This window comes from Felis catus, chromosome A2 (genome assembly GCF_018350175.1).
Source record: "Felis catus isolate Fca126 chromosome A2, F.catus_Fca126_mat1.0, whole genome shotgun sequence".
NCBI lineage: Eukaryota > Metazoa > Chordata > Mammalia > Carnivora > Felidae > Felis > Felis catus.
In genome coordinates, this window is record NC_058369.1 from 15,849,900 (window position 1) to 15,875,091 (window position 25,192).

Here is a 25,192-nt window from a genome sequence, read left to right on the forward strand (position 1 = left end):
TTGTAGAGAGTAATCCACGAACAACCCATTTCATGGAGTCAAAGACTATTTAGAGCTGAGGAGAGTCTTAAAGATTCTCTAGTTTAATCACTTTATCTTCAGATGAAAAACATTGGGGACCGAAGAGCTGAAGTGGCTCGCCCCGGATCCAGCAGCTGAGCAGAGGGGCAACAGCACTGGGAATCCCAGTCTCCTATCCACCTGCGCCCCATCCTGCCCTTGGCAAACTCTGGTTGTGGCTGGTATCGTTCCTCGTCCTTCTTCCTAAGGGGAGGAGGGTTTTGCTCAGGGAATCTATCCTGCCCACAAGGCTTATGAGCCTCAAAGGGAGCTCACCCTGTGGTGTTGTGCCGTTCACACCCAAGGTCAGCATGGCAGGAGCCATTTTGCTACCAGCCCGCAAATGAAGCCACCATCCCGAGAAAGGCAGAGTCTAGAAGCAGAGTCTAGAAAGTCACTGGAAAGTGGAACTGCTGCTGCTGTTGCTGGATGAGGTCAGCCGCAAGCCTGCTGTATTAATCTTTCCATTTTGTGAGTCAACAATCTCCTTATTGTTAAAGCCACTTACAGTTCGGTTCCTGGTTACTTGCAGCTGAACGCATCCGAGGTAAAACCCTTCTGCTGGGGGGATTAGTCCCGACCTTAGAAGGGGCAGGTAAGGAGATGTAGCTCAACACTCTGGGCTTAAGCTTCACTTATGGCCAGCGTATGTGGCCCTGAACTTGGTTCAGACGGTCTCCGATAACTGGGATTTTTCTCTCACTCTCTGAACCCAGTCTCTATCTGGAAGTGACTCAGTCCCTCCAGAACCCACTCTTGAGCCTCTGTCATTTTCAGTTCCTGCTCGGGGCTGGAGTCCTCTGGTCTTCCAAAATGTCACCCCACTGGCTACGGTGCTATAACCCACAGTTGTCCGAGGTGCCCTCCTCCCTGTCACCCACCTTCCTGGATTTTGGAGGATCACCACTGTTGGGACCTCTGTGCTGAATGCTGAGCTCTGCCCCCAATGGTACATGACTGAGTGGACCCCGGTATCGGATGCTCACCCGGTTTAGGACTGTTGCCCCGTGCAGATTCTAGACACCCAGCCCTACCCTCCTGGACTGGACTTCCTCCCTGCACCTGCAGCAGATAAAGCCCGTCCCTCTCACAATTCCCTTTGTGCCTTCATGAGGCAGTCTCCTCGTAGATCTTCCTGGTAGACGCTTCTGAGGGGGAAATGCTTCTTTGGGGCCGTACAACATCTCGTATTTGTGCCTGCAAACCTTTCACAGTGCACGAGGCTCATGTTTTATCATACTGTCTTTTTCCCTTCTGCTTGGGGAGTCAGGTCACATGGGGGAATTTGGAAAGCAAAACAAGAAAATCCATTTATATCCGTTCTCACTAAGATATGTTTTGTCTGAGGTCTCTGTTTACATCCTTTGTGGCCCCAGATGATCCCCTTGCACTTGAAAGTATTGCCTGCTTGCTAAAAAGAAGTCTATTTTCAGGGCAGAACTCATTCTGAGACTTGCTTTTATGGTAACCTCGGAGCAAGGTTACAGGGGAGTAGGGGACTTTCAACTCCTTTAAATAATGACCGCTGTTGGTATTAACCAAAGGAACCGCATGGTTACCCATGACTTAACTGGCTTAGGTCAGTTCTAACACTGGAAGTAGGAGACACACATGCATTTATGAGCAGTGGGGAACTTGCTAAGGATTTCTGCCAGGTGGAGGAGGGACCGGGGACACCACCTCACATGTATGTGTCCAGCAAGTCCCTGGAAATCTTCCTCTGGGCGACCGTGGCAGGTCCCCGCCTCTTCCCCGCCCTTTTGCCCACAGCACCCAGCCCCACTCCGCCTTCTTCCTCTTTCACGTTCTGGAAAAACTCCTTCCCTCTGCAGAAAAATTGAGCTGCCAGTTTGAGTAGTGAACTTCTTGAGGCAACTTTCACGCCAGCTTCGTAGTCTTTGCAATGACCTTGAGAGCGCTGATCGGTGAAAACAGAGGGTGTTGATTCAGTGTTCTTGATAAAGACGAAGGCATCACGCGTTCTAATCTCTCTGAATTTCCTGGTAGTGGTTCCGGGGTGTCAGCTATGGATGGAAGCCTGGCAGGCTTGGTTTCCAGGCTCTGAGGCCACCTCCTTTCTGCAGGTGACACAGGTGGCATCACCCCCGTGTCCCCTTCTGCCAGGTCTCTCAGGAGGCTGCAGTCCAGACTCTGAGGCTTGAATCCGTGGAGCCTCTTATGAGCTCTGGTTCCAACTGGGTTCCAGTTCTGGCTGCAGGGTCTTTGCCTCGTCCCTTGGGACTTCTCTCTCCCTCGTGAAGCTTGTTCATCCCCCAGTCTCAGTGTGAATGGGCCCTGCCTTTCACCCAACACCCTTTCCCATGTCTTTGGGGGTTGGATTCTTGTCCCAGCCTCCAGCCCAGCTGGGACCCTGAGACTTGATGGATGCCAGATGTTTCTGATGAAAACTGAAGGGCCCCTGAGCTCGCAAGGGCACCTCCCACCTCCCATTTTTTTTTAAGTTTATTATTTATTTTTTGAGAGAGAGACAGAGAGACAGAGAGACAGAGAGAGGGAGGGAGGAGATCCCAAGCAGGCTGCCCGCTGTCGGCATGGAGCCCCACGCAGGGCTCAAACTCACGAACCGTGAGATCATGACCTGAGCCAAAATCAAGAGCCGGACCTTAAGCCAACTGAACCACCCAGGTGCACCCCCGCCTCCCAGTTTGGTCACGTACAACCACGGCGTTCCTTTGGTTAATATGAGCAGCTGCCATTCGTCACAAGAGTCACTCCCGTTCTCACCCAACTACATGCTGGGTGACTCCCGCTACATGTCTCTGACCGAATTCCTCCCCCATACACTGCCTATCAAGTGGGCACCTATCAGTCCCACCGTCTCCTGCGGGCTTGATGACGTCTAAACTCTCCGTTCCTCAGGGCGCTCCACCAATATGGCACACCCTAGAAGGTCTCACCTGAAGCCAATGTGACGGTACTCTCGCAGCGGGATTGGAGACCCAGCTGGTGAGACTCGGGTTGGCCCCCATCCTCCGGAATCAGCAGCTGGATACGCAGGCGGTGGGTGGTCAACACTCCTAAGTGGGAGGGAGGAAAGACTCAGTAGATTCTAACACCCCGCCCACGTGTCCGTGGGGTTTCTCGGTGCTTCACTAATGAGGACCCATCCCTCCATTCATGACGCCAGCTAACGCCACCTCTGGTTATCCATCAGAGAGACAGCGGAAGCACTGTGGGAGCCCCTCTGGACTATGGCCTTCTGATTAAACTCTAATTACCACCCCCTGGAGTTGCCCTCCTGGGGGCACCTGGCCTCCCTGAGAGTGTAGATGAAGCGCTACAGACTCACATTCAGATCGCTCTTTTGGCGCTGAAGCATTTTAAAGCAAATTGCAGCGAAACCCCAGCACCGGGGCACCCCGCCTCTGTCCTAATAGTAACAAACAGCATTTCTGGTTTACAAAATGCCATCGCACAGCTTTCAACCCCTTGCAAAGTAAGTGCCCTGAAGCATCTCCAGCCCCGCCACCAAGGAGTCTCCCGCCAGCGAGGGCTCGGCACAGCCCCACGGCATCCGCTTCCGCTTCCGGGTCGCTTTGCAGCAGGCGTGCGTCGCGCGAGGTGCCTACGTACGATGGCGCTCTGGAGGCTTCCTCCCCACGCCGGCTTTCCTGGCGGCCATGTGACCGCATGAGCATGCGATCTGCCCAGGCCAATCATAGTGGCCTCGTCCTTTCGGCCAAAGCGGCTGGCCAGGAAAGTGCACGTGGCCTGGCAAAGCCAAGCAGGAGGCCTCCTGGTTCTCTCAGCCCAGAGCTGGGAGGGGAGGCTGGGATTCTGGCACACTTCTCCTTGCTCCGGTGACCTCGGCCTTGCGGGGACAGCTCCATCGCGAGCATGAATCCGACGGTCGGGGTGAATCAGAGGCCTGGGTCACGACGGCCTGAACGTGTCCTCCCCACCAAATTCACATGTTGCAGTCCTAATCCCCAAGGGGACGGTATAAAGAGGTAAGGAGGTTTGGATGACGTCCTGAGGGTGGGGCCCCCCAGGACGGGATGAGTGCCCTTTGGGGGCCTGCCCTTCTCTGCGCCCACGAGCGCTCAGGCAGAGCGGAGCCCATGGGAGGGCGGGCGAGGGAGGAGGCGGCCGCCTGCAAGCCCCGAGGCGGACCCTCCTCGAGGGTGAGTGCGCAGGTGCCTTGGCCTTGGGCTTGCCCACCTGCAGGGCACAAATGCCCGCCGTCCAGACAGCCCCGTCTGTGGGGTTTTGTGCATGGAGAGAGGAAGTCCTCGCGACCGTTGAATCTCCAAATCCAGTCCTCCCCGGGTCCAGCTGTACCGCTGTGCGCGTGCGGTTTGGCTGTGCAGCCCACAGATTCCCTTTTTCGCTCACGCTGGTTTGAGCTGAAGTTTCTAATGAATTTTTCCTCCATCAGCAGCCAGTAGCTGCTTGACAGCTGTTTTCACTCCTCCCGGGAGCCCCGTGCTGCTGGCCTTCCGGCGCTTGTCGCTACGGACCCGTCCCCCACCCTGTCCTCCGGAGGCGGCTCCGCACGTCCCCATCCTAACCTGCGGGCCACCTGGGCCCAAACAGAGACCCCAGCACTGCGGCGCGGTTGGCTCGTGGCCGGCACGTCCGGCAGACGCCCGTTCTTGGGGTTAGCAAGGGGTGCTCGCCTCTGGGCTTGCCCGCGGCTAATTCACGCACGCTGTGCATCCGGGAAGTCCCGATTAGGGATTTTGCTTTCGTGTTTTCAAAAGTTATGCGGCCAGGCAAAGTATCACACTGTCATCCTGTTCAGGCACCATTGCTGCCTCCTGGGAACGATGTCCTCCTCCAGGACCTGGGGCTCATCCTGTCCCCTCAGCGCCGGCCTACTCTCCTATGTGTCCCCAGGCCCCAGCGTGTGCACCGTGGCTCAGTCAACTGGGATCTCCAAGGGAGGCCTCATACTGTGGACGCTCAGCGAGGCCCATGTGTCCGGTGCCCCGTGCCCATGCGAACACCCCGGCCTCACGTCACGGGTGACTCACCCCGAGCTGTGGGCTTGGCGGGCAGGGCCCTCTCGATCTCTGGCTGCGCTTTCCACGCGGAGGAAGCCAGATAGCATCACGTGGTGGTGGTTTGTTTCCATCTCGCTGATCGAGAGCCTAAAAGCAAGAGATTCTGCTGTATCTTCCCTTTTATCGATCAGGGCCAGGGGTCCCAGGACAGCGGGTGAAGGGTGTAGACTTCGGTTTGCTCATCTGTAGACCGGAGCCGCTAGTCAAACATTGCTTTGCGCCTCACCTCCGACGGGACTGAGTACCCTGGACGTGCAGAGGAGAGACTCCTGAGAGCCTCAGGGCCCTTGAGAGAAGGGGGTTTCCTGAGAGGACAGTGATGTCTGGCGTGACAGGCACTTTGGGGCCCACGTGGGCTCTTGACTTCTCTCGTGGCCTCACGGCTGCGATCTTTCCACATGTCGCCCTCCCCCTCCTCTCACTCCCGGGGAGAAAATCGTCTGTGGTCCCTCCAGCCCCGCGTTCCGGAGGGAGCTGGTCTGACCGGCAGAACCTGGAGACGTCCCCTACTCTTCATTATCTCTCGGGGGACACAATCCTGGGTTTTTCGCCCGACACCTCCCTGCCTGGGCTAGGGTCGACATGTCCCAGCCTTCCTTGCACCTGCGGGTGGCCACGTGACCGCGTTCGGGCCAGTGATTCACACAAGTGCAAGTTCTCCGTGTGGCTTCCAGGCTGTGCTTCTAAAAGGAAGAGGCGCGTCATCCGGGTCCTTTGCCCTTTCCCGCCTGGCAGAAGGTGGAAACGCTGTGAGCCCCCCCAGCACAGTGCAGGTGGGGACGGGGCCACAGGGGGCAGAGCGACAAGATAGAAAGAGCCTGGGCCCCCGACACCTTTGCGGACTGGAGCCGCCACGCCGGCTTAGACCTGCATTTGTTTCAGCCATGTCGTTGGGATTTGGTTTCGGCAGCTGAGCCACGGTTACATTTAGAAAAGCGGTATCGCCTTCAAGCCGGAGTTCCCAGATGGCCAGCGGGATGGGGCACCATCAGGTTGGACATCCCAAAACGCCGGCCCCGTGGCGCTGGCAGCTGGGGACGTCGGCAACAGGAGTTGGTGGCGTCGTTAATAAGAGGCCACGCGTGCGCCTCTTTCTGTCCCGTGACTCCACGTCGGATCCCCTGGTGAGAGACTCTGATTGGCATAGCAAATGCTCTCACCTTGGTTTGGTTGGTTCCCCTTGCGTCGGGTCGCGTCATGAGCCACTAAGCAGTTTATGGTGGGGTGTCCACTCCCCGTCCCCTCGGTGGGCACCCCTGTCTAAGTAAGCATCACCCCAGAACTGCTTTCCCTAGGTGGGTGGGTGGGGCTATAGGCCACGTAATTTCAGTTAGAGGGGACATCGGGCGTGAAGAAAAATACCCAAAGCTTCAAGGAATTGTCAGCGGCCACGTCTGGTGATTCTGGCAGATTAAGGCACCGGCCAGGTTCTCTTCAGAGCAAGAGAAGGGACCCAGGAACGGGTGAGGCCAGGTGCCAGGGGCGTGAGCCAGGGGTGAAGCTGGGGCTGGAGCACGCACTGCGGTGAGCGGCGAGAGAGGATGAAATATTGTAGCTAAAACATCGTGGCGAGGAAATCTGTTCCGGGCACCTGAGGAGGCTGTCGGGGCCCCGGGAGGAGGCCCACTTCTTGGGGAACAAGATAGATCTCATGCCTCAGAAGCATGACTATAGTCAGATTCCAGACCATAGACCAGATTCCAGATTCCAGCACTGTATAAGAATCCCATCGACTCTGCCCGATTCTTCCTCCTTCTTTCCCTGCCGTCAGAACTTTTTAAAATTTATTCTCGCCATGGCTCACCAGCCACCCAGACGATGCACAGTGGAGCCCGACCTCTTCCTCCTCAGAATAACCGCTGGAAACAAGAGGCTATCAAGGTCATGCTTCTCTGCATTAGGGTTTCACAATGGTGATGAGTGGCTGGAGAGATGGAACCGACATTCTAATTGCCCACCAGCCACCCATTGTCTCCTTTCTTAGGCAAAGAAACCCAATTTTAGCCTCTCTGCAGCTCGGGGGTGGCCAAGCAGCAACGGCCTGCAAGAAAAATATTTTGGAGAAGCTGGCTTGGCTGGAAGAACCACTCTTTTTCTCTCTCCTGCTTCTTGGAGCACAGATCCTTCATCGCCGGCAGCCATCTTGGATCACAAGGCGATCTTATGGATAGAAGCCACCCCTGAAGAGGGAGGAACAGAGAGGTCAGAGTCAGACTCTCTGATGCCGCTATGGGTCCCGCATAGCTGGGGAATCAACCTCCAGGTTTTCGGTACCTAAGGGAGGAATGAACTTCTGCCCTGTGGAAGCCCTCACTACTCAGTGTGCTTTGTGGACCAGCAGCGTGGGCATCCTTCAGGAGCTTGCTAGGAACACTGAACCTCAGGGCCCGCCCCGGACCTTTCGAATTCGAATCCGCCTCTTAACGAGGTCCACAGGTGTCATGTTGTGCACACGGTGGTTTGGGAAGCACTGGTTGAAGCCACTATTATTATCGTTTATCCTGTTGTTTGTAGCTGAATCTCGTCCTTGCGAATAGAGAAGATGATTCTGGTGCAGGGTCACCAAGAAAATGAGGCTTCTGGGAAGCTCACCAGTGTGTTCTCCCACATCTCCCTTCCCTGCTTCCAGGAAGAGCATGCATGACTTTCTAGACAACCCCCATTTCCCCACATCGGACCACGAGGGGTTTGGGGAGCCCTGACCAGCATTGTCCTGGGGCTCAAATTCTTGAAAAGCAAGGTTCTCGTCAGCTGCAGTTACCTGCACCCCAACCTCCTCTGTCTCCAGACCCAAGGGTTTCAGAGGACAGATGATGGCATTAGCTCAGAGGAGGTAGGTGAAGGGGCCCACAGTCATTCTGAAACCTTAAGGCATCACAAAATAGATCATCTTTCCCGGAAGCCTCGGCCTACTGTTTCTAAACACAGGCGTTTCTAGGCTGTGTTTCTGGGGCTGCTGTCACACTCAGCTCCTCTGTGGCTCAGGCTTGATTGCCGAGGAGGGCCACACCCTCTGGTACGGAGCTCTGAAGGGTCCCTCCCTGCTCATCCATATCTGCCCAGATGGATGGGGGGGGGGGGGGTGGTGGAAAGGGAGCTCCTGAGGATGACGTTCCGGAAAATGGTCTTGACACGCTCCCAACTGGATGCAGCCGTTCAAATGAATCACTTTGAAGACATCCAACTGGAGTGGGGGCAGCTGGAAGTAATGGTTAAACGCACGAGTCTCTGATTCAAGGAGATCTGGTTTGAAGCCCCGGTTGCGCCCTTTACTACTGTCTGACCTTGGACAGGTCTCTGATTTCCCTAAGCCTTCTCTCCAGTCCTGCCAACCCGGGCCTGGGTGTCCTCATCTGTATACGGAGTGATAACCAGTATAACACAACAGCGTCTTCTTTGGAGGGGCTTCTGTGGGTTCAGGTGCTTGACCGTGTGCGTCATTAAATCCTCAGTCCTTGATATGGGCAGGTGTGTGAGCTCACTTTGTACACCTGTGCCTGTCAAATGGTAATGCCTCCATGCACCACCCGGAGATTTTGGTAGAAGGCAGCTTGATTTGGCGGTCTGGTGTGGGGCCTAAGCTTCCTGGTGGTGCTGGCAACCCCACCACGTAAGGCACGTATGGCGGGATTGGGGACTCTCTACTGGCAACTTGTGGATACTCTTTAGTCTTGGCTCCTCAGATGTTCAAAGACACTATGATTCCAAAAAGCGAAGGGCGATCACTTGTTACATGACCCTGTCACAAGATTTCTGTTCTGGGGTGCATAACCTGCTAAAGGTAGAACTTCATCTGGGATAAAGTGTCTACATCCTGGCGAGACAGGTAGAGGCGACAGCGGGATTTGGTTCCCTCCGGGTTTCTTGTGGTGCGTGATTTCCTCATGTTTCAGAGACCTCTCAGTTTGATGTGGCAATTTTGCTGTGGTTATGCCTTTCAACACACTTCCTGCTCTTCTCGCAAAACAAAGGCTGCTTTACCCCTCGCTTGGAGGCCAAAGCCCAGATGATTACAGGTTTCCTCAAGAGCTTGAGCAGGGCCTGGGCGGGGGGGGGCACATCCGTGGTCCTCAGTGTGTGAAGCCTTTGGCTTTTTTCTATTTGAACAGCAGAGTTGAGATTCGCACGGACTTTACTTTCTATTGGAGCGAAGGATCGCAATGCTGCTAGAGGAACTCGAGCTTAGCAGCACCTCACAGCTGCAGATTTCAAGTGGAAATCTCGCTCAGCCCCTCAACGACGACGGAAAGTAGAACCCAGTCCTTTCTGTAGTCGAGGTTGTCTGGGTCACATAATTTCAGTGGCTATCCTCAGAGTGGCTAGGAATTCAGAGACTCATAAGCTATGGGAGCCGAGCAGGACCTGAGGACTTCTAAAGCCAACTTCTCTATGTTTCGGAGGTGGAAACCGAAGTCCGTAGGGGTTAAGCGACTTCCGCGAGATCACACAGCTGGCCTGGCCTTCGTGGTCATTTAGAACCACCCCGCAAATATTTCAGGTGGATTTCTTCCCTTAGTCAACTCCATTTCCTCCATTTTTTTTTTGATAAAAAAAAAATAATGTGTTAACCATTTCTTTATGAGTTTTTCCATTATGGAAATAACAACAACTATGTTACAACCTAATTGGAAAACAGAAGTAAATAAATCACCCCCACAATCTCTTTTTGACCCGACGCCTATCTATTACTTTCAAATGCTTTGGTATTTTGCTTATTTTGCTTTTTAATTATTAACATATAGGTGCCTGGAAATAAAAATGCCAACAGCCTAGAAAGCCATAAATAGTAAGCCTTTCCCACTCCTTTGCTCGCTTTCCTCCTGATTGGTACCTTCTTTCAATTGTTTCTGTTTTTCTCAGGTATTGACCTTGACTGATACTGGTAGATAACATACTCCGTCTAGGTCTTTGTTTAGCAGTTTTAGGCACTATCTACAGACTTTCAGCTGTGACAGGTGAGTGACTTACTCACTTATCACTCCCTTCTCCCACCTCCAAATCATTGCGGGGAGGGGGTGTATTTTCATATCTTCTGATGGTTAACCTTATGATTTTATATATCCCTCCGTCTCTGTTTACTGACACGCTAACTGTAGGTAGTACTTCTCGGTTCCCCACCGTGTAAGACAGGAAACTAATACCCCTTCCTTCCTTCCTTCCACTTCTCTCTTTTCTGCTGCCCACCTTCTCTCAATTACACCACTCCTTTCCCCTTGTCAAATTTGTAGCACGGGCATTCTCTCTGGTGAATTTATCTTCCGTGCTTTGTCGCTAATTGAATTCTGATCATGGAAAGCCAGGGAACAAACCGTATATAAGGTAGAAAGATGCTGTAACTATTATTCTCTAAGAACTGGGTGTTAGGTTGAGATCTATACGATGGGTTGGTCAAGGTCCAATTGGATGACCGATGTCAAGGTCAAGTGCGTCTTCTTTTCCTAGACTCCATCAGCTACACAAAATCATTTTTTATTTGGTTGCTTTTGTATTTGGGCCACGATATATGTGTACATATTTTATTATAATATATATGTATATATAATATACTATGTATAAGTGTATTTATATATTATAAATAAAAAATATATACTATGTTTATTTCCACAACTTACTGTTTTCTGATTTTTGGTTGATTGACAACAGAAACATATTCCTTCTTCATAATAACACAAATACCTTCCACTTCTTTAATTATATCATTTATTCTGTGCTCCAAAATATGTCGACTTTTGGCTAAGCCAACTGCACATCTGAACTGAAGTGTGAGTTTCTTTTCATTGTATTTCTAGGCTGGTTTAATTTCCTTTTTTTGTTTTTAGTTCTCTTGTCTTCCTCTTTCTCAGGTAGCACATCATCAAGTAATTTTATTTCCACAAAGAACTTATGGGAGTTCATTCTCTGAATTCTTGCATGTCTAATAAGCCTTTACTTCTCCTCCACTCTGGGTGGATAGTTTGGCAAGATATCAAATTCTAGGTACGAAATTATTTCTTTGGACTTCGAAGGCAATTCCTCCACTGTCTTCCAGCATTGAATGGTGCTGATGAGAATAATGCCAACCTTGGTCTTTCTCTTTCATTGGTTGTCCGGATCTTCTTTAGTATCAGCGCTCTGAAATTCCATGAGGTTGTTTCTGTGGATCACGGTCTGTTCGCTGTGCTGAGTCCCTGGGGTCTTCTGAGCTACAATACAACTTTGCCTTCTTTCCACTCTGGGAGATTTTCTTCAATTATTTCCTCAATAATTTCCACCTCTCCATTTTTACTTTTCTCCTTCTCTGAAGTCCCTATTGCATAAATTTTGCCTCACCTCATTGGACACTTCCTGTCTCTTTTTCTCAAATTATCCGCCTTTTGTCATTTTACTGTCTAATCTGCAAGGTCTTCTGGACTTTTTGGTGTCATCTTTCTTTCTTTGAGTTTTTTTAAATTGTATGTCGTATATTTATGGTAATAATTAATACATTATTGTATCTAATCAAAATTATTTAAATTTATTTAAAAGGCTTAAAACAAATTATAATAAGTTATTTAACAAAACATAAAAATTACTTATTATAATAATTTAAAAGTACATTTCAAAAGGGATTTAAAACAGGCTTTTTGTTTCCAAGGGCTCCTTTTAAATAAACTGTTTTCGGGGCATCTGGGTGGCTCAGTTGGTTGAGCATCTGACTTCGGCTCGGGTCATGATCTCACAGTTTGTGGGTTCGAGCCCCGCATCGAGTTCTGTGCTGACAGTTCAGAGCCTAGAGCCTGCTTCAGATTCTGTGTTTCCCTGTCTCTGCCCCTCCCCTGCTTGCTGTCTCTCTCTCTCCCTCTCTCTCTCAAAAATAAATAAGCATTAAAAAAATTTTTTTTTAAATACATAGACTTTTTGTGTTGTGGGTGCATCATCTTGACTCTGCATGAGGATAATTAGAATTTGGGGTTTGTTTTTACTTAGTTCTTCTTCCTCTAGGTTTATTTATTCTGTTTACTCGTCTTGGTCTTTTATTTTCCTGTGTGAATGGTGATTTGGGGCAGCCCGTTACTATTTATGTATACCAGGCTGGGTGGTGTAATTTGGGTAACTGGGGAGCGTTTCCTCTTCTCTGAGTGAAAAGGTTGATAGTAAGCTCTCCAGCTGTGGAGGGGGTATTCACCTTCAGGCTTCAGAGTAAGCTGAAGAATGGGAAGAAGCTTGCAGCCTCCGGCCCTCCCCACCCTACTCCAGGATCCATTCCCACCACGCCTCCTCCCAGCCCCCACCATGCTGTAAGCCCTAGCCCTTCAAGCCAGCTTTTGTTTATTTTTAAAAAATTGTTTTTCCAGCCTCACCTTTGGCACAATCGCTACATGCTGGTCAGAATTTGTAGGTTTCATTTTGTAAATGTATAATGTCGATATCATATTAGTTGATGCTGATTAATTCATCCTTGCTCCTGGTGGTGGTTTTGAAACATGCTTGTAATTCGCTGACACTCCTCACAGTAAGGAGTAGAGTCTGTGACCTCTCCTCTTGAACCTGGGCAAGCTCTTATGGCCGCTTCAGTGAATAGAATGTGGCAGAAATGGTGCTGTGCGACTTTGAAGCCAGATCAGAAAAGGTCATGCAGCTTCTACCAGTGTTTCTTTGGGACACTGACTCCAGGGCTCCAGCTGCCACATAAGAGGTCTAGCTATGCTGAAGCCTTTTTGGGGACATACCACACAGAGAGACCAACAGACAGGTAGATAGTCAGGCAGGAAGGTAGGTAGGTGGGTAGATAGTTAGACCCAGAAATGGATAGATAGATCCATGGGTGGCTGGATAGATCCATCCGTGGCTTGATGAATACATTGAATACCCGGTGATTTCAGTCTTCCTAGGCTCTAGACATCTGAGTGAAGAACCCTTCAGGATGACCTTGGTCCAGCCTCTGTCTTTCTGCAACCACATGACAGACAAAGCAAGACCCACCTTGCTTAGCCCAGTCAACTCCAGTTTGGTTTTGCTTAAAGCACCATTTGGGGTGGTTTGTTACACATGAGCCATAGCTAATCAGAACATGCCTTATTAACATAGTTAATCATAGTTTATATTTATAGAAAAATACCACAATGGTGTCCTGTAATCTGGGATCCCCTTGTCTATGCTTCTGGTTTGAGCTCCCTGTCCATTTTCCAGGAAAAACTATTCCTTTGGTAGCAGTAACTCCCAGAGTAGGGATTGTTTCTGACCCAGAAACCAATGGGTCTCACCAATGGCAATTGTTATTTCCATTATTAAGAGACCATCCTAAACAAATTAAGGCCTTCAAATGCTTTCCCTTCACACCCTCTCCCACCCCATACCTGCTCCCTTACTCCCCTGCTTGAGAAAGAATCATGAGGTTTGAGGTTTCAGAACCTGAAAGAGATCCAAAGGATCATCGGAGCCAACGTACTTATTTTACAGATGAAGAAACTGAGGCTATGACCCCCCCCCCCCCTTCCTCCCATTGCACGCTTGATAAGTAGGTGACACGGAACTAGAACTCAGGTCTCCAGGCGACCACTTCAACCAGCATCAACCATTGATGCTACTCCTGCCCTGGACTGGGTCGTCTTTCCAACCCAGAGCAAAGGCTTGACCCTCTAGGCTGCCCTACCATGTCCTGTCATAAGAGAAAGCTGGTGTGTGTCCTGCCCATACACCGGTTTTTCACTCCTCTAGGTCAGATCGAGACCCCATTCCGGCTAGTACACGTGTGTGAGCAGCTATCACACACAAAGAGAACCAAACAGAATAAAGCCCAAATAAAAAGGGCTTCTTTTCACTAAGAGACAGAAACGAGATTGTCTGTGCTTCCCGATGTTAATTATACGAGGGGTGGGAATTGAAACCGATCTGAAATTCTCCCTCTCCTACAAACCTACCAAACCCCAAAGTTTTTCAATTTCGTTTTATGAACAGGCAGAAGTACTCTTGCAGCTCTCAAGCCAATGAAGGAGCACACACACCACGATATGTGCTGCTTTGCAAGGAGCTGTCAAAAGCAGAGCTGGAAAACCCTTGTCCTCATCAAGCGGCTTTCCCCAGAAATGGTGTGGATGGAAGTGGGGGGTGGGACGAGCAGGAGGCTGCGGACTGGAAGCTGAGTGCACAGATTCTGAAAAGGATTACTGAAATCCCTGGTGGCGAGGCAGCAGATGGGGAAGGGCAGGTTCTAGAGCAGAAACCCTTCCTGCCAGCATAGCAAGGATAAAAATAAACTCCCAGCAAATGCGCAGAATCAGCCATCGCCTACACTCTCTTCATGTTATCATGTGTTATTTTCCATCACCCAAATCATGCGCGACGTACGATTTTGCAACCTTTTTTTTTCACTGTGTATCCCATCATAAAAATTGTCCCATGTCATCAGAACTTATCCACAAACATCATTTTGGAGAACTATGTAGTATTGGCTGACTATACCGTAATTTACTTATGTCCTTCTTGCTGGATGTTTTCCCCAGTTTTTCAATATTATAAATAACTCCGCAATAAACCACTTTGTCTCCTACCTGTGGTTTTCCAGAGATACACCTCTCTCTTAGCGTTCCCTTGTAGATTTTGATAGAGAAGACTCTCATGTTGTTACGAAAGTAGAGGTTAATAAGCTGGTAAAATGCACATTTTTTTAATTGTAATTTGTATTGTGTAGGAGATTGTAAGCAACGCTTGTTTTCTTCTTTGAACTTGCTGTGAGGAATATCCCTATTTAACAGATCAGGAAGCTGAGGCTCGAAGAAGTTAAGTGATTTGCTCAAGGTCACTGAGCCACGATTTCAATTCAGGCAATTACACCCCAGAGCCCACACTTTTTTTTTTTTAAATGTGTATTTATTTTGAGGGAGAGTGAGAGAGAGAGAGAGAGAGTGCATGCACACACAAATGGAGGAGGGTCAAAGGAAGAGAGAGAGAGAGAGAGAGAGAGAGAGAGAGAGAATCCCGAGCAGGCTCCATGTTCAGCGAGGAGCCTGACCTGGGACTCAGTCCTGCTACTGTGAGATTGTGACCTGAGCGGAAATGAAGTCGGATTCTTTTTTTTTTTTTTTTTAATTTTTTTTTTTCTCAACGTTTTTATTTATTTTTGGGACAGAGAGAGACAGAGCATGAACGGGGGAGGGGCAGAGAGAGAGGGAGACACAGAATCGGAAACAGGCTCCAGGCTCTGAGCCATCAGCCCAGAGCCTGACGCGGGGCTCGAACTCCCGGACCGCGAGATCGTGACCTGGCTGAAGTCGGACGCTTAACCGACTGCGCCACCCACGCGCCCCTATGGAGTTTTAATTTTCTTTGTGCTTTTCCAGATGTTCTACAATGACCATCTCTTGAAGTCAGAAAACTTCAGGGTATCAGAGTCTTTTATTCATTCGGCGGATAGGAGGGTGCTGTGGGTGAAGGCAAACGCGGGCTCTGGGCTGGGGGGGGGGGGATGGGGAGATGGGGGGAAAGCAGGAAGCCTGCGGGGAGGAGGGGGTGTTTGAATCAGGCCTTGCCATGGTCTGAAATTAACACGGAAGAAAGCGAGGCCATCATGATGGTTTTCTGCTGCTTCTGAACACACCCCCTTTCTTCTGGAGTCCTAGCACCATATTCTCCCCCCCCCCGGAATCTTTGCGTGTCCGTGTGGCCAAATCTACATTATTTCTCTTGGGGAAGGGGCTTCCAGGAGGCGATAGAGTGATTTCCACAATTACCTGGCAGGGGAGCCGGGGGGGGCGGTGGGGAGGGCTACCCTGGTCCTCGAGAGAGAATGCTTCCTCCTGCTCAGGTCACAGTGGTCTCCGTGACACCCGTGGTTCGAGGTAGCGGCTTGGGCTATGGGGGACAACACCTGTGGTTTGCAGAAGCCGCTCTCGAAACGTCTGCCATTTTCTGTTCCTGGAAATGACTGCACTCCACGCAGAGGTGGGAGGGCTTACATGTCAGAAAGCACCCCCCGCCCCCGGGACTCAGCCCACAGAAAGAGACTCCCCCCGCCAGGGGCCCATGGACTGGTCCTTCTGAGGCTGGCCCTGCCTTGACAGTCGGTTTCACACCTGGCCAAGCACGTCCAGTGCACAACGTTCCCACGAGAGCATCTCAGCGACTCCGGGCCCCGCAGAGGACTTTAGGCATCGTTCGCAGAGACGACACCGACTGTATCTGGCAAGCCCCTCGAACAAAACGTCACCTCCAACCAAGCCAGAGGCATGTGTCTCTCCGGCAGGAAAGCAGTTCCCACCTCCCAGGTCCTGGAAAAACTCCCCCCGTGTCAGCTGTAGGCCATCACATGCTTCCCAGTCATGTCCTCCTGGAAATGTGTAAGGAAGCCGGCTTTGGAATGTCCCAGAACTTGGGGAAGGAGGCCCAGGCCCCACCCATGTCTTAGCGCCCTGCCCTCCCCCATGTAAGGTAAATTTAAAGCTGAACTTGTCTAGTGGCCGGAAAGGGGAAGAGAGGCTTCTCTTTTGTAGAGCATTCCCAGGAGAAACCCAGTGCTTGTGAATTCGTCCTCTGTCCCTTTGACACGCCGGAATTCGTGTATACAACACGCGTAGGAATAGGTAGGAATCCAAGTGTGAATTATTTGCACACTTCTCGCCAGCTTTAAAGCCCAGGCGTGTTCAGTAACGGCTTAACGGTCCTCATTATCTCTTTGAAATGCAAACATCATCGTCTGCGGTCCCCACGGCGCCTGTCACCACGCTCCAGGCTGTGACAGCCGGCCTGTCCTAGAGGCAAAGGCAAACTCACCGGCACAACCGGCTCCCGGAGCCGGTGGGTGAAGTCGGGTAACCGCGTGGAGAACGCAGACGGCGCGGCCAGGCCCTCCTGTGGGACGACGGGCTGCCCTTAGTCTTGGGCACGTGTTCACAATGGATTGTGGCTGCTCGGTGGCACAAAAAATAGCAGACCGTCTTTCCGGCTGTGTCATCTCCACGGAGCCTCGCGTGTGGGCGCGCTGCAACCGGCTTCCACGCTTACTCGATAATAAAACTGTTTTCTTCCTTGTTTTCTTCCTCTTCACACCATTGTGGAGCAAACTGGGATGGAAGGATGTTCCTTGCCCCCAGCACCCACGGCCACCAGCTGCTTCACTGGGTGCGGAGGCCGTCCTTGGCCCGGTACTCACAGTGCCCATCTGAGGACGGTTGTCCGGCATGCCAGTCTCCCCGCCTGCCTTCTCTGCCCACTCCCCTGCCCCCCACCGGGTCAGCCTTGGGTCCCCGCTTCCCGGCGCTCAGTGACCAGACCGTGTGGCCCGTGCCTAGACAGGGCTGGGAGCGGCTCTCTGTGTCCCGGTGAGGGACCAGGCCCTCTTTTGTTTTGCGGGCCTTCCCCACGGGGCTTCGAGGTCCCTCGGGTCTGGGCCGGCTGTCCTGGAGCCCCGGTGCTGCCGGGGATCCATGCAAACAGGGCCCTGATGTATACAAACGAGGAACCATCCCGCCCACCCCCTCCCCCCACCCAAGGAGAGCTGGGCTTGCAGGTAGCGAGGGGGGCGGGGGAAGAGATACGTGTCACACCCCACTTTGGCGGGAAGGGGCCGTGCACGGCTGGGTAAAAGAGACCACATCGCTCTCAGCTGTCACCTTTGTTGAGCTGTCAGAGTCAGAGGTGACTCACGACCCCAAGGGCCCTTTACGTAGGTCTCGGAGCCCAAACCTGGCTCTTTCCAGGATGCCGGCGGTTGCTGTGGGTAATTACGAAGGGAGGATGGAGGAAACAGGCATCTGGAAGATTCTGTGCCCCCTCCTCTTAGTCTGGTTTTTTTGTTTTTTTTTTCCTTTCTCTTTTTTTCTCCTGTGGGGATAGAAACCAGGTCCGCTTTTCTTAGCTGGAAGCTTGGCTTCTAGTCGTTTGGACACACCCAGCAGCAAATTGCTGCCCGCAGAGGTGGGTTGCGTCCTTGAGAAGCCCCCTCCCCCTCTCCTTGCGCCATTGACGGGCACAGGCCGCGAGGATGAGTCATTGCGTGGTCTGACCCCAAAATGTTCGTACTTGGCCTCAGAGTGGCCACAGGGGGCTGGCGCTGGGGGCAGATCCCGAGTCATACCAAAGGGTGAGGGCAGACTTCTGAACGCTGGTTCTGGAAAAAAATATCGGGGCTCCCTCTGTCTGTTCCTGGACCCCTCTCCTTTCTCTTCTCTCTCTCCCGGGGACACAAAAGATCAACTCCGTCCATTGTCCTCCTTCTCTAAGAAGAGAACCTCCTCCCAGGATTCCGGGGATTGGTTCAATAATCGTTCTGAAATGAGAAGAATTAAGGTAAAGACACACAATTTCAAATAGGCACTACCTTATTCGGCATAGTAGGTGTGCCCTAGAATGATAATTTCCCTGGAAGGAATTCTTTTTCAAATGTGGAAAGTGGACTTCACTGTTCGACTCAGTCTTATAATACGCTGTTTGAGGAGAAAGCGTCCAGGCATAATGAGAATGTGTATCCAATCATCTCCTCGATTTGAAGTTCCGATTTTTTACGTAGATGATTTGTTCAATGCCTTAAAAAAAAAAAATGTGGTCTGGTACAGCATCCTGAAATCTTTGTTTTAATTTTAAGATGATAAAAGGAATACATAGTCAAGATATCAGTTTTTATTCAAGGGTTTTAAATTTATTTTATTTTTTTAATTTTTTAAAGGTATGTTTATCTTTGAGAGAGAGACAGACAGAGAGCAAGCAAGGGGTGGGGCAGAGAGAGGGAGACACAGAATCCGAAGCAGGCTCCAGGCTCTGAGGCATCAGCACAGAGCCGGATGCGGGGCTCGAACTCACGAACCGTGAGAGCATGACCTGAGCTGAAGTTGGCCGCTGAAATGACTGAGCCACCCAGGTGCCCCAATTTTATTTTATTTTTAAGTTTATTTTATTTATTTTGAGAGAGAGAGAGAGAGAGAGAGAGCGAGCAGGGCAGGGGCAGAGAGAGGATCCCAAGCAGGCTCTGAGCTGCCTACTAAGGGCTCGTTCCTATGAACCATGAGATCACCACCTGAGCCAAAATCAAGAGTCAGACGCTTAACTGACGGAGCCACACAGGCGCCCCAGGAGTTTTAAATGTTAATGTTTTCGACTGTATCAACCTTTCCCTTTATGGTGTGTGTATTTTATTTTCTCCTTAAATGCATAAACGGCTGCGATATCTTCGCCGTAGGTGTTCATGCCTCTGCAACGTGTCTTTGTAGCACCTCGTCCTGTTAGGAGGTGCTGTTCTATCTCTATCCTTCTGGAGTCTCTGTACTTGCTTCGGCCGAGGGAAGACGGCAGAAGTGATGCTGTGGCTATTCTGAGCGCAGAGGACTTCGGGAACTCTGCCTGCTGCCGTGTAAATGAACCCACGCTAGCCTACTGGATGATGAAGGATGTGGCCCCGTCACCGCAGTGGCCCCAGCCCACAGCCAGCTCAGCTAACCTGGCAGCTGGCCATGGTTGCCTGAGCGAGCCCAGCAAAGACCGTAAGAACTGCCCAGCTCAGCCTAGCCTAAACTGCTGACCTGTAGAATCACCAACAATGAAAAATTAGCCGTTACTTTGAGAGAATCCCAGCCCTAAATGTTGGGCTGGTTTGTTAGGCAGCAATATTTAAATAGTACAGGTCTTATTAGAGAGCCCTCGCTATCTTGAAGTCCTAAAGCATCTATCTTTCTGTGTTCTCAAGGTTTCTCTATTTTGTTTTCCGTATTTATGTGCCATAATCGATCTGCAATTAAGTGTTTCTTGTGGGAGGTAGAGACCTAAGGCATTTCTGCTCATTCAATTTTTTTTCTGTATTTTTTCATATTTGAAATATTTCATAACGAATGCTGTAGTCATTTTTATTTTTTTATTTTTTAAAATAATTTTTAATGTTTATTTTTTGAGGGAGAGAGAGAGAGAGAGCGAGAGCAGGGGAGGGGCAGAGAGGGAGACACAGAATCCGAAGCAGGCTCCTGTGTCTGAGCTGTCAGCAGAGCCTGATGTGGGGCTTGAACCCTCGAACCATGAGATCGTGACCTGAGCTGAAGCCAGACGATTAACCGACTGAGCCACCCAGGCGCCCCGTTGTAAATCTTTTTTAGCAACTATATATTTCCTTTCACACTTGATCTTAGCCAAAAGGCCAAGAAGCAATACATGTTTTCTTTTTAAAAATGACTGTAGGGGTGCCTGGGTGGCTCAGGTCATGATCTCCTGTCCTATGAGTTCAAGCCCCGCATCGGGCTCTGTGCCGACAGCTCAGAGCCTGGAACCTGCTTCGGATTCTGTGTCTCCCTCTGTCTCTGCCCCTCCCCCGCTCATGCTCTGTCTCTCTCTCTCTCTCTCTCAAAAATACATAAACATTAAACAAATTTTTAAAAAAGACTTTAAAAAGATTTACAACAAAAATAAAAACAAGATTTCACAACTCAGCTGTAGCCCACTTACGACATTGTGAAGGGGGAGGGGTACAGTTTGTATCAAACAGTTTTCCATTTTTCTCACTTAGCATCGCATTTATTTCCCTGTAGCCAAATTATCCAAGATAATCTCGAAGGATCGCATGTAGTTTGTCACAGGGCTATGCCATATTTACTTCACCAGGCACGCGCGTGAGGCATGGGCCACCTCCCATTTTTCAATACGAATGCTAGTACAACACGGGATATTCTTGCTTTTTTTTAAGAGGTTTTTTTTTTTTTTTTAAGTTTATTTATTTTGAGAGAGAGAGAGAGCACATGTGCATGTGTGCGAGTCAGGGAGGAGCAGAGAGAGAGAGAGAGAGAGTACGTGCATACGCACAAGTGGGCGAGAGGCAGAGAGCGAGGGAGAGAGGCTGAATCCCAAGCAGGCTCCTCACTGTCAATGCAGAGCCCGTGACGGGACTTGATCCCACGGTCTGAGACCATGACCTGAGCCGAAATCAAGAGCCAGATGCTCAACCGAGCGAGCCCCCCCCCCCCCGGGGCGCCCTCCGTGCTGAATATTCTTGTGCAAATATTTCTGACCAGCTCTTCAGGATCATGTCTAGAAATGAAGTTGTGGGGACAAAAGGGATGAGAAAGACAAATATCCTATGACTTCACTCATTTGAAGACTTTAAGAGACCAAACAGATGAACATAAGGGAAAGGGAAGCAAAAATAATATAAAAACAGGGAGGGGGACGAAACAGAAGAGACTCATGAATATGGAGAACAAACTGAGGGTTACTGGAGGGGTTGTGGGACGGGGGGTGGGCTAAATGGGGAAGGGGCCCTAAGGAATCTACTCCCGAAATCATTGTTGCACTAGATGCTAACTAATCTGGATGTAAATTTAAAAAAAAAATAAAGTTTAAATGAAAAAAAGAAAACAATTTTCAGATCCAAAGTGCAGTTCGAGAAAGACACTCTCTACAGAGAGAGCGCGGGTCCCCACCCCCTCCACCAGCTCTGCAGGAGGAGAGCCATCCAACCCCAGGCTTCATCCGAATGTTCTCGCTGAAGTAAATGAAGAATCCAATCTCGGATGATTCACCGAGTCAGAACAAGGTCGCATGCTGGTGAGAACAGAAAACTGGGAAGAAGCACCTAATCTATTAACTCAGTACCTTTAGTTCCTCCTCTTAAATTTATTCGACAAAAAATGTCATCGCACCAGTACCCAGAGGCCTCTCCTGCCTTGGGCCACACCCTGCTCCCCGAAGCCTGAACCAGGAGCCAGGAACACAGGATGGGTTCCGACTGGGCCGTTGCTCAGAGCCAAAGAGGAGCACGCGGGGGCTTCTGCCTCTCTGCTCGGGGAGAGGCCAGAGGGCCCAGGCGGTCACTCATTCAAACATCTGTGTCTGGTCTTAGCCATCGCTGCACCAGAGGCTGGGCACCCAAGAGTGACCAGCCTAGAGAGAAAATTCCCAGTCGTAGAGATAAGAGCTCTCTAAGGCCCAGCTGCAGAAACCAAGAAAGCAGGGGAAGGAGTGCCCCACGCAGCCTGGGGGGTCAGGGACAGCCTTCCAGAAGAGTGCGCGTCCAGACGGATCTTTGAATAAGTAGGGCTTGGCCAGGCTCAGAGGGGAACAGGTGTTCGAGGTGACTACAGGGAGGAAGGTGGAGAGTGTGGCAGAAGGGGCGGGTCATGAGAAGCTTCCTAGGGCTGGCCCTATAGCCTTTGCGAGGTCCTACCATCTGGCCCCACCACCTTTCTGAGCCCATCCCTCCTCCACACCCTCCACCCCACCACCCCGCCCTGCTCCAGCCCCATTAGAGTCTTTGCTGTTCTGCAAGCGCGCTTCAGTCCTAACCTCTGCATTTGCCTCTCTCTCTGCCCGGAATGCTCTTCCCTCAGATAGATACAGGCTTTCTTCCTCACTTCCCTCAGGCCTCTGCTCCAAATGTCATCGTCTAAGCAGAGACACTTCCTCTGATAAGCTATCATAGAGCATGCCACTCTGGCCACCTACCCTGCTTTATTTTTCTTCTGTTTCTTCTCTGTCTCCCACGCCAGCATCGAGTAGAACGGGAGCCCCGTGAAGATACGGACTTTGCTTTTTCCTCGTTCAGCCAAGTAAAAGCTACTGAACAGTCTAGCCCCTGGGCCTAGAACACTGTCTGATGCATAGCAGGTGTATCAGAAACATTCAGAGGACAGAAGGATGACTTTTGTCAAAGATGGCGTGGAGCCACCAAAGAGATTTTCATTTGGAGAGAAACAGTCGGATTTGCAGTATAGACGGCTCTCTCTGGCTTGCTTCTTCTTTTCTCTTCCTTCACCTTCGGGGTGCAGCAAGTACTGAGAAGTTGCAGCCCCATTTTGCAACGAGGAAGTTGCCAGTGAAGTGTAGAGTGGAGGGGCGGGGGAGGGGAGAAGAGCGAGTGGGGTGGGACGTGGAGGCAGAATGTGGGCAACTCTTTCCGGAACATCGAATGTGAAGAAGAAGGCCAAGTTTGGGCCACAACTTAGGGGGAAAAGGAAGGTGATTAAAGAGACAATGAGGTCTACCCAATTCCAAAGCTCTTATCCTTTTTCAAAGGTTAAAAAGCCTTATTTCAAGATAATTATAGATCCCCAGGTTGTGAATAGTAAGTACCGAGAAGTCCCAAAGACCCTTCACTCAGTTTCTCCAATGGTTACGTAGTCCATACACGTAGTATAATATAAATAACAAGGATCCGATTCTGGGGCAACGCCGCGGTCATTTTTTGGATTATGTAACGTTTTTATGTCATTTTCATTGTATGTGTGGATACGTGCGATCACCGTCACAGTCAAGGTACAGAATTGTTCCATCCCCACAAACTACAAAAAGGCTACTCCTTGATAATCACACGGAGCCCCCTCCGTTCCCCCCTTTCCCCTTAACCTAACCCCTGGCAACCACGAATTCGTTTTCTGTCTCTACAAGTTTTTCATTTCAAAAATGTTATACAAATACAATCATAGAACATACCATGTTTTGACCTTAGTTCCCCTTCAGCATAGCGCCCTTGAGATCCATATCCAAGCTGTTGTGGATACACACAATTGTAATTGGTAAGTAGCACCCCATGGGGCGGATGTACCACAGTTTAACCGATTCACCGATTAAGCCCGCCATTTTGGTTGTTTTCCAACTTGGGGCTACTACCAATAAGACCGCTGTTAACAATCGCGTACAGGTTTTTGTGTGGACCTAAGTTCTTATATCTCTGGGATAAATGCCAAGTATTTCCATTACTTTATCATATGGTAGTTGCATGTTTAGTTTTTAAAGAAATGAACACAGTCTTTTCCAGGGTGGCCGCAACATTTCCGTTCTCACCGGCAGTATGTGAGTGATCCAGCCTCTCTGAATCCTGGCTTGCAGGAGGTATGGGGATATTTCCTCGTGGTCTTAATTTGTATTTCCTTAATGGCTAGTGAGGTTGGGTATCTTCTCATGTGCTTGTTTGCTATCTGTATATCTTCTTCAGTGAACTGTTTCCTCCTGTCTTTGCCCATTTTCTAACTGGATTTCTTCAATGGTGAGTTTCGAGAGAACTTTATATATTGGAGATACGAGTTTTATCAGATATGTGGTTTGCAAATTTTCTCCCAGTCTGTAGCATGATTTTTCATCCTCATAAGAGAGTTTTTTACAGTGTCAAAGTTTCCCCCCCCCCCCTTGGATGAAGCCCAGCCTTTCAATATTTCATTTTATGGATTATGCTTTGGTGTCATGTCTGGGAACTCTTCACAAGTCATAGGTTTGAAAGATTTTCTTTCATGTTATTTTCTAAAAGTGTCATAGTTTTATGTTTTACATTAAATCTAAGATCCATTTTGAGTTACTTTTTAAATAAATGCGAGGTTAGGTTGGGGTTATTTATTTCTTTATTTCTGCCTGTAGATGTACAATTACTCAACCACAGTTTGTTGAAAAGACAATCCTTCTAATGATTTCTTTGGCATCTTTGTCAAAATCAGTTTGCTATATCTGGGTGGGTTCTTTCTGGGTTCTCTATTCTCTTATGTTATCCTATGTGTCTCTCCTTCTGCCACAACCACACAATCTTGAGTATTATACCTGTATAATAAGTCTTGAAATAGGGTAGAGTGATTCCTCCCATTTTGTTATTCTTTTTCAAAAATGTTTTAGCTGTTCTGGCTCCTTTGCCTTCCATAGACATTGTAGAACAATCTTGTCTATCTCTATAGAAATCTCTCCAGGATTTTGAAAGGAACTTTGAATGTTAAACTTATATATCAACTTGGGGAGAATTGACACCTTTACTATGTGGAGTCTTCCAATCCATGAACATGGTAAGTCTCTCCATTTATTCAGATCTTTGATTTCTTTCCTCGATATTTTGTAGTGTTCAGTATACTCATCCTATACAGGCTTTGTTAGATTTACACCTAAGTATTTGCTGGGTTGTTGTTGGTGTTGTTATTGTTTTTGAGTGCTTATAAATTGTATTTAATATTGGTGTTCATTGCCCATTGCTAATATGCACAAATAGAACTTAATTATGTATATTTGTCTTGTATTCTGTGACATTGCTGAAGTCACTTATTAGTTCTAGAGGTTTTTTTTTTTGTTTCTTTTGGTAGATTCCTTGGGTATATTCTGCATAGACAATCATGTCATCTGCAAATAGAGATAATTTTATTCTGTCATATGTGCATTTTATTTCCTTTGCTTAGCTTAGTGCACAGGTAGAATTTCCTGTATATGTC

At 49.6% G+C, this 25,192-nt stretch overlaps 1 protein-coding gene and 1 long non-coding RNA gene across 2 annotated transcripts in view; one reads left to right on the forward strand and one right to left on the reverse strand.

The window, feature by feature from the left end:
• Positions 1-3,512, reverse strand: part of XCR1 (X-C motif chemokine receptor 1) — a 40,271-nt gene extending 36,759 nt beyond the window's left edge. The window contains exons 1-2 of the mRNA XM_045049238.1: positions 3,371-3,512; positions 2,979-3,095 (exon numbers count right to left, since the gene is read on the reverse strand). The gene's annotated coding sequence lies outside the window, so the exon portion shown is untranslated. The remainder of the gene's footprint in view (positions 1-2,978; positions 3,096-3,370) is intronic.
• Positions 3,513-3,904: 392 nt separating this feature from the next.
• LOC102901413 overlaps positions 3,905-25,192 on the forward strand; it is a 51,337-nt gene continuing 30,049 nt past the window's right edge. The window contains exon 1 of the long non-coding RNA XR_006592052.1: positions 3,905-4,031. This is a non-coding gene — a long non-coding RNA (uncharacterized LOC102901413). The remainder of the gene's footprint in view (positions 4,032-25,192) is intronic.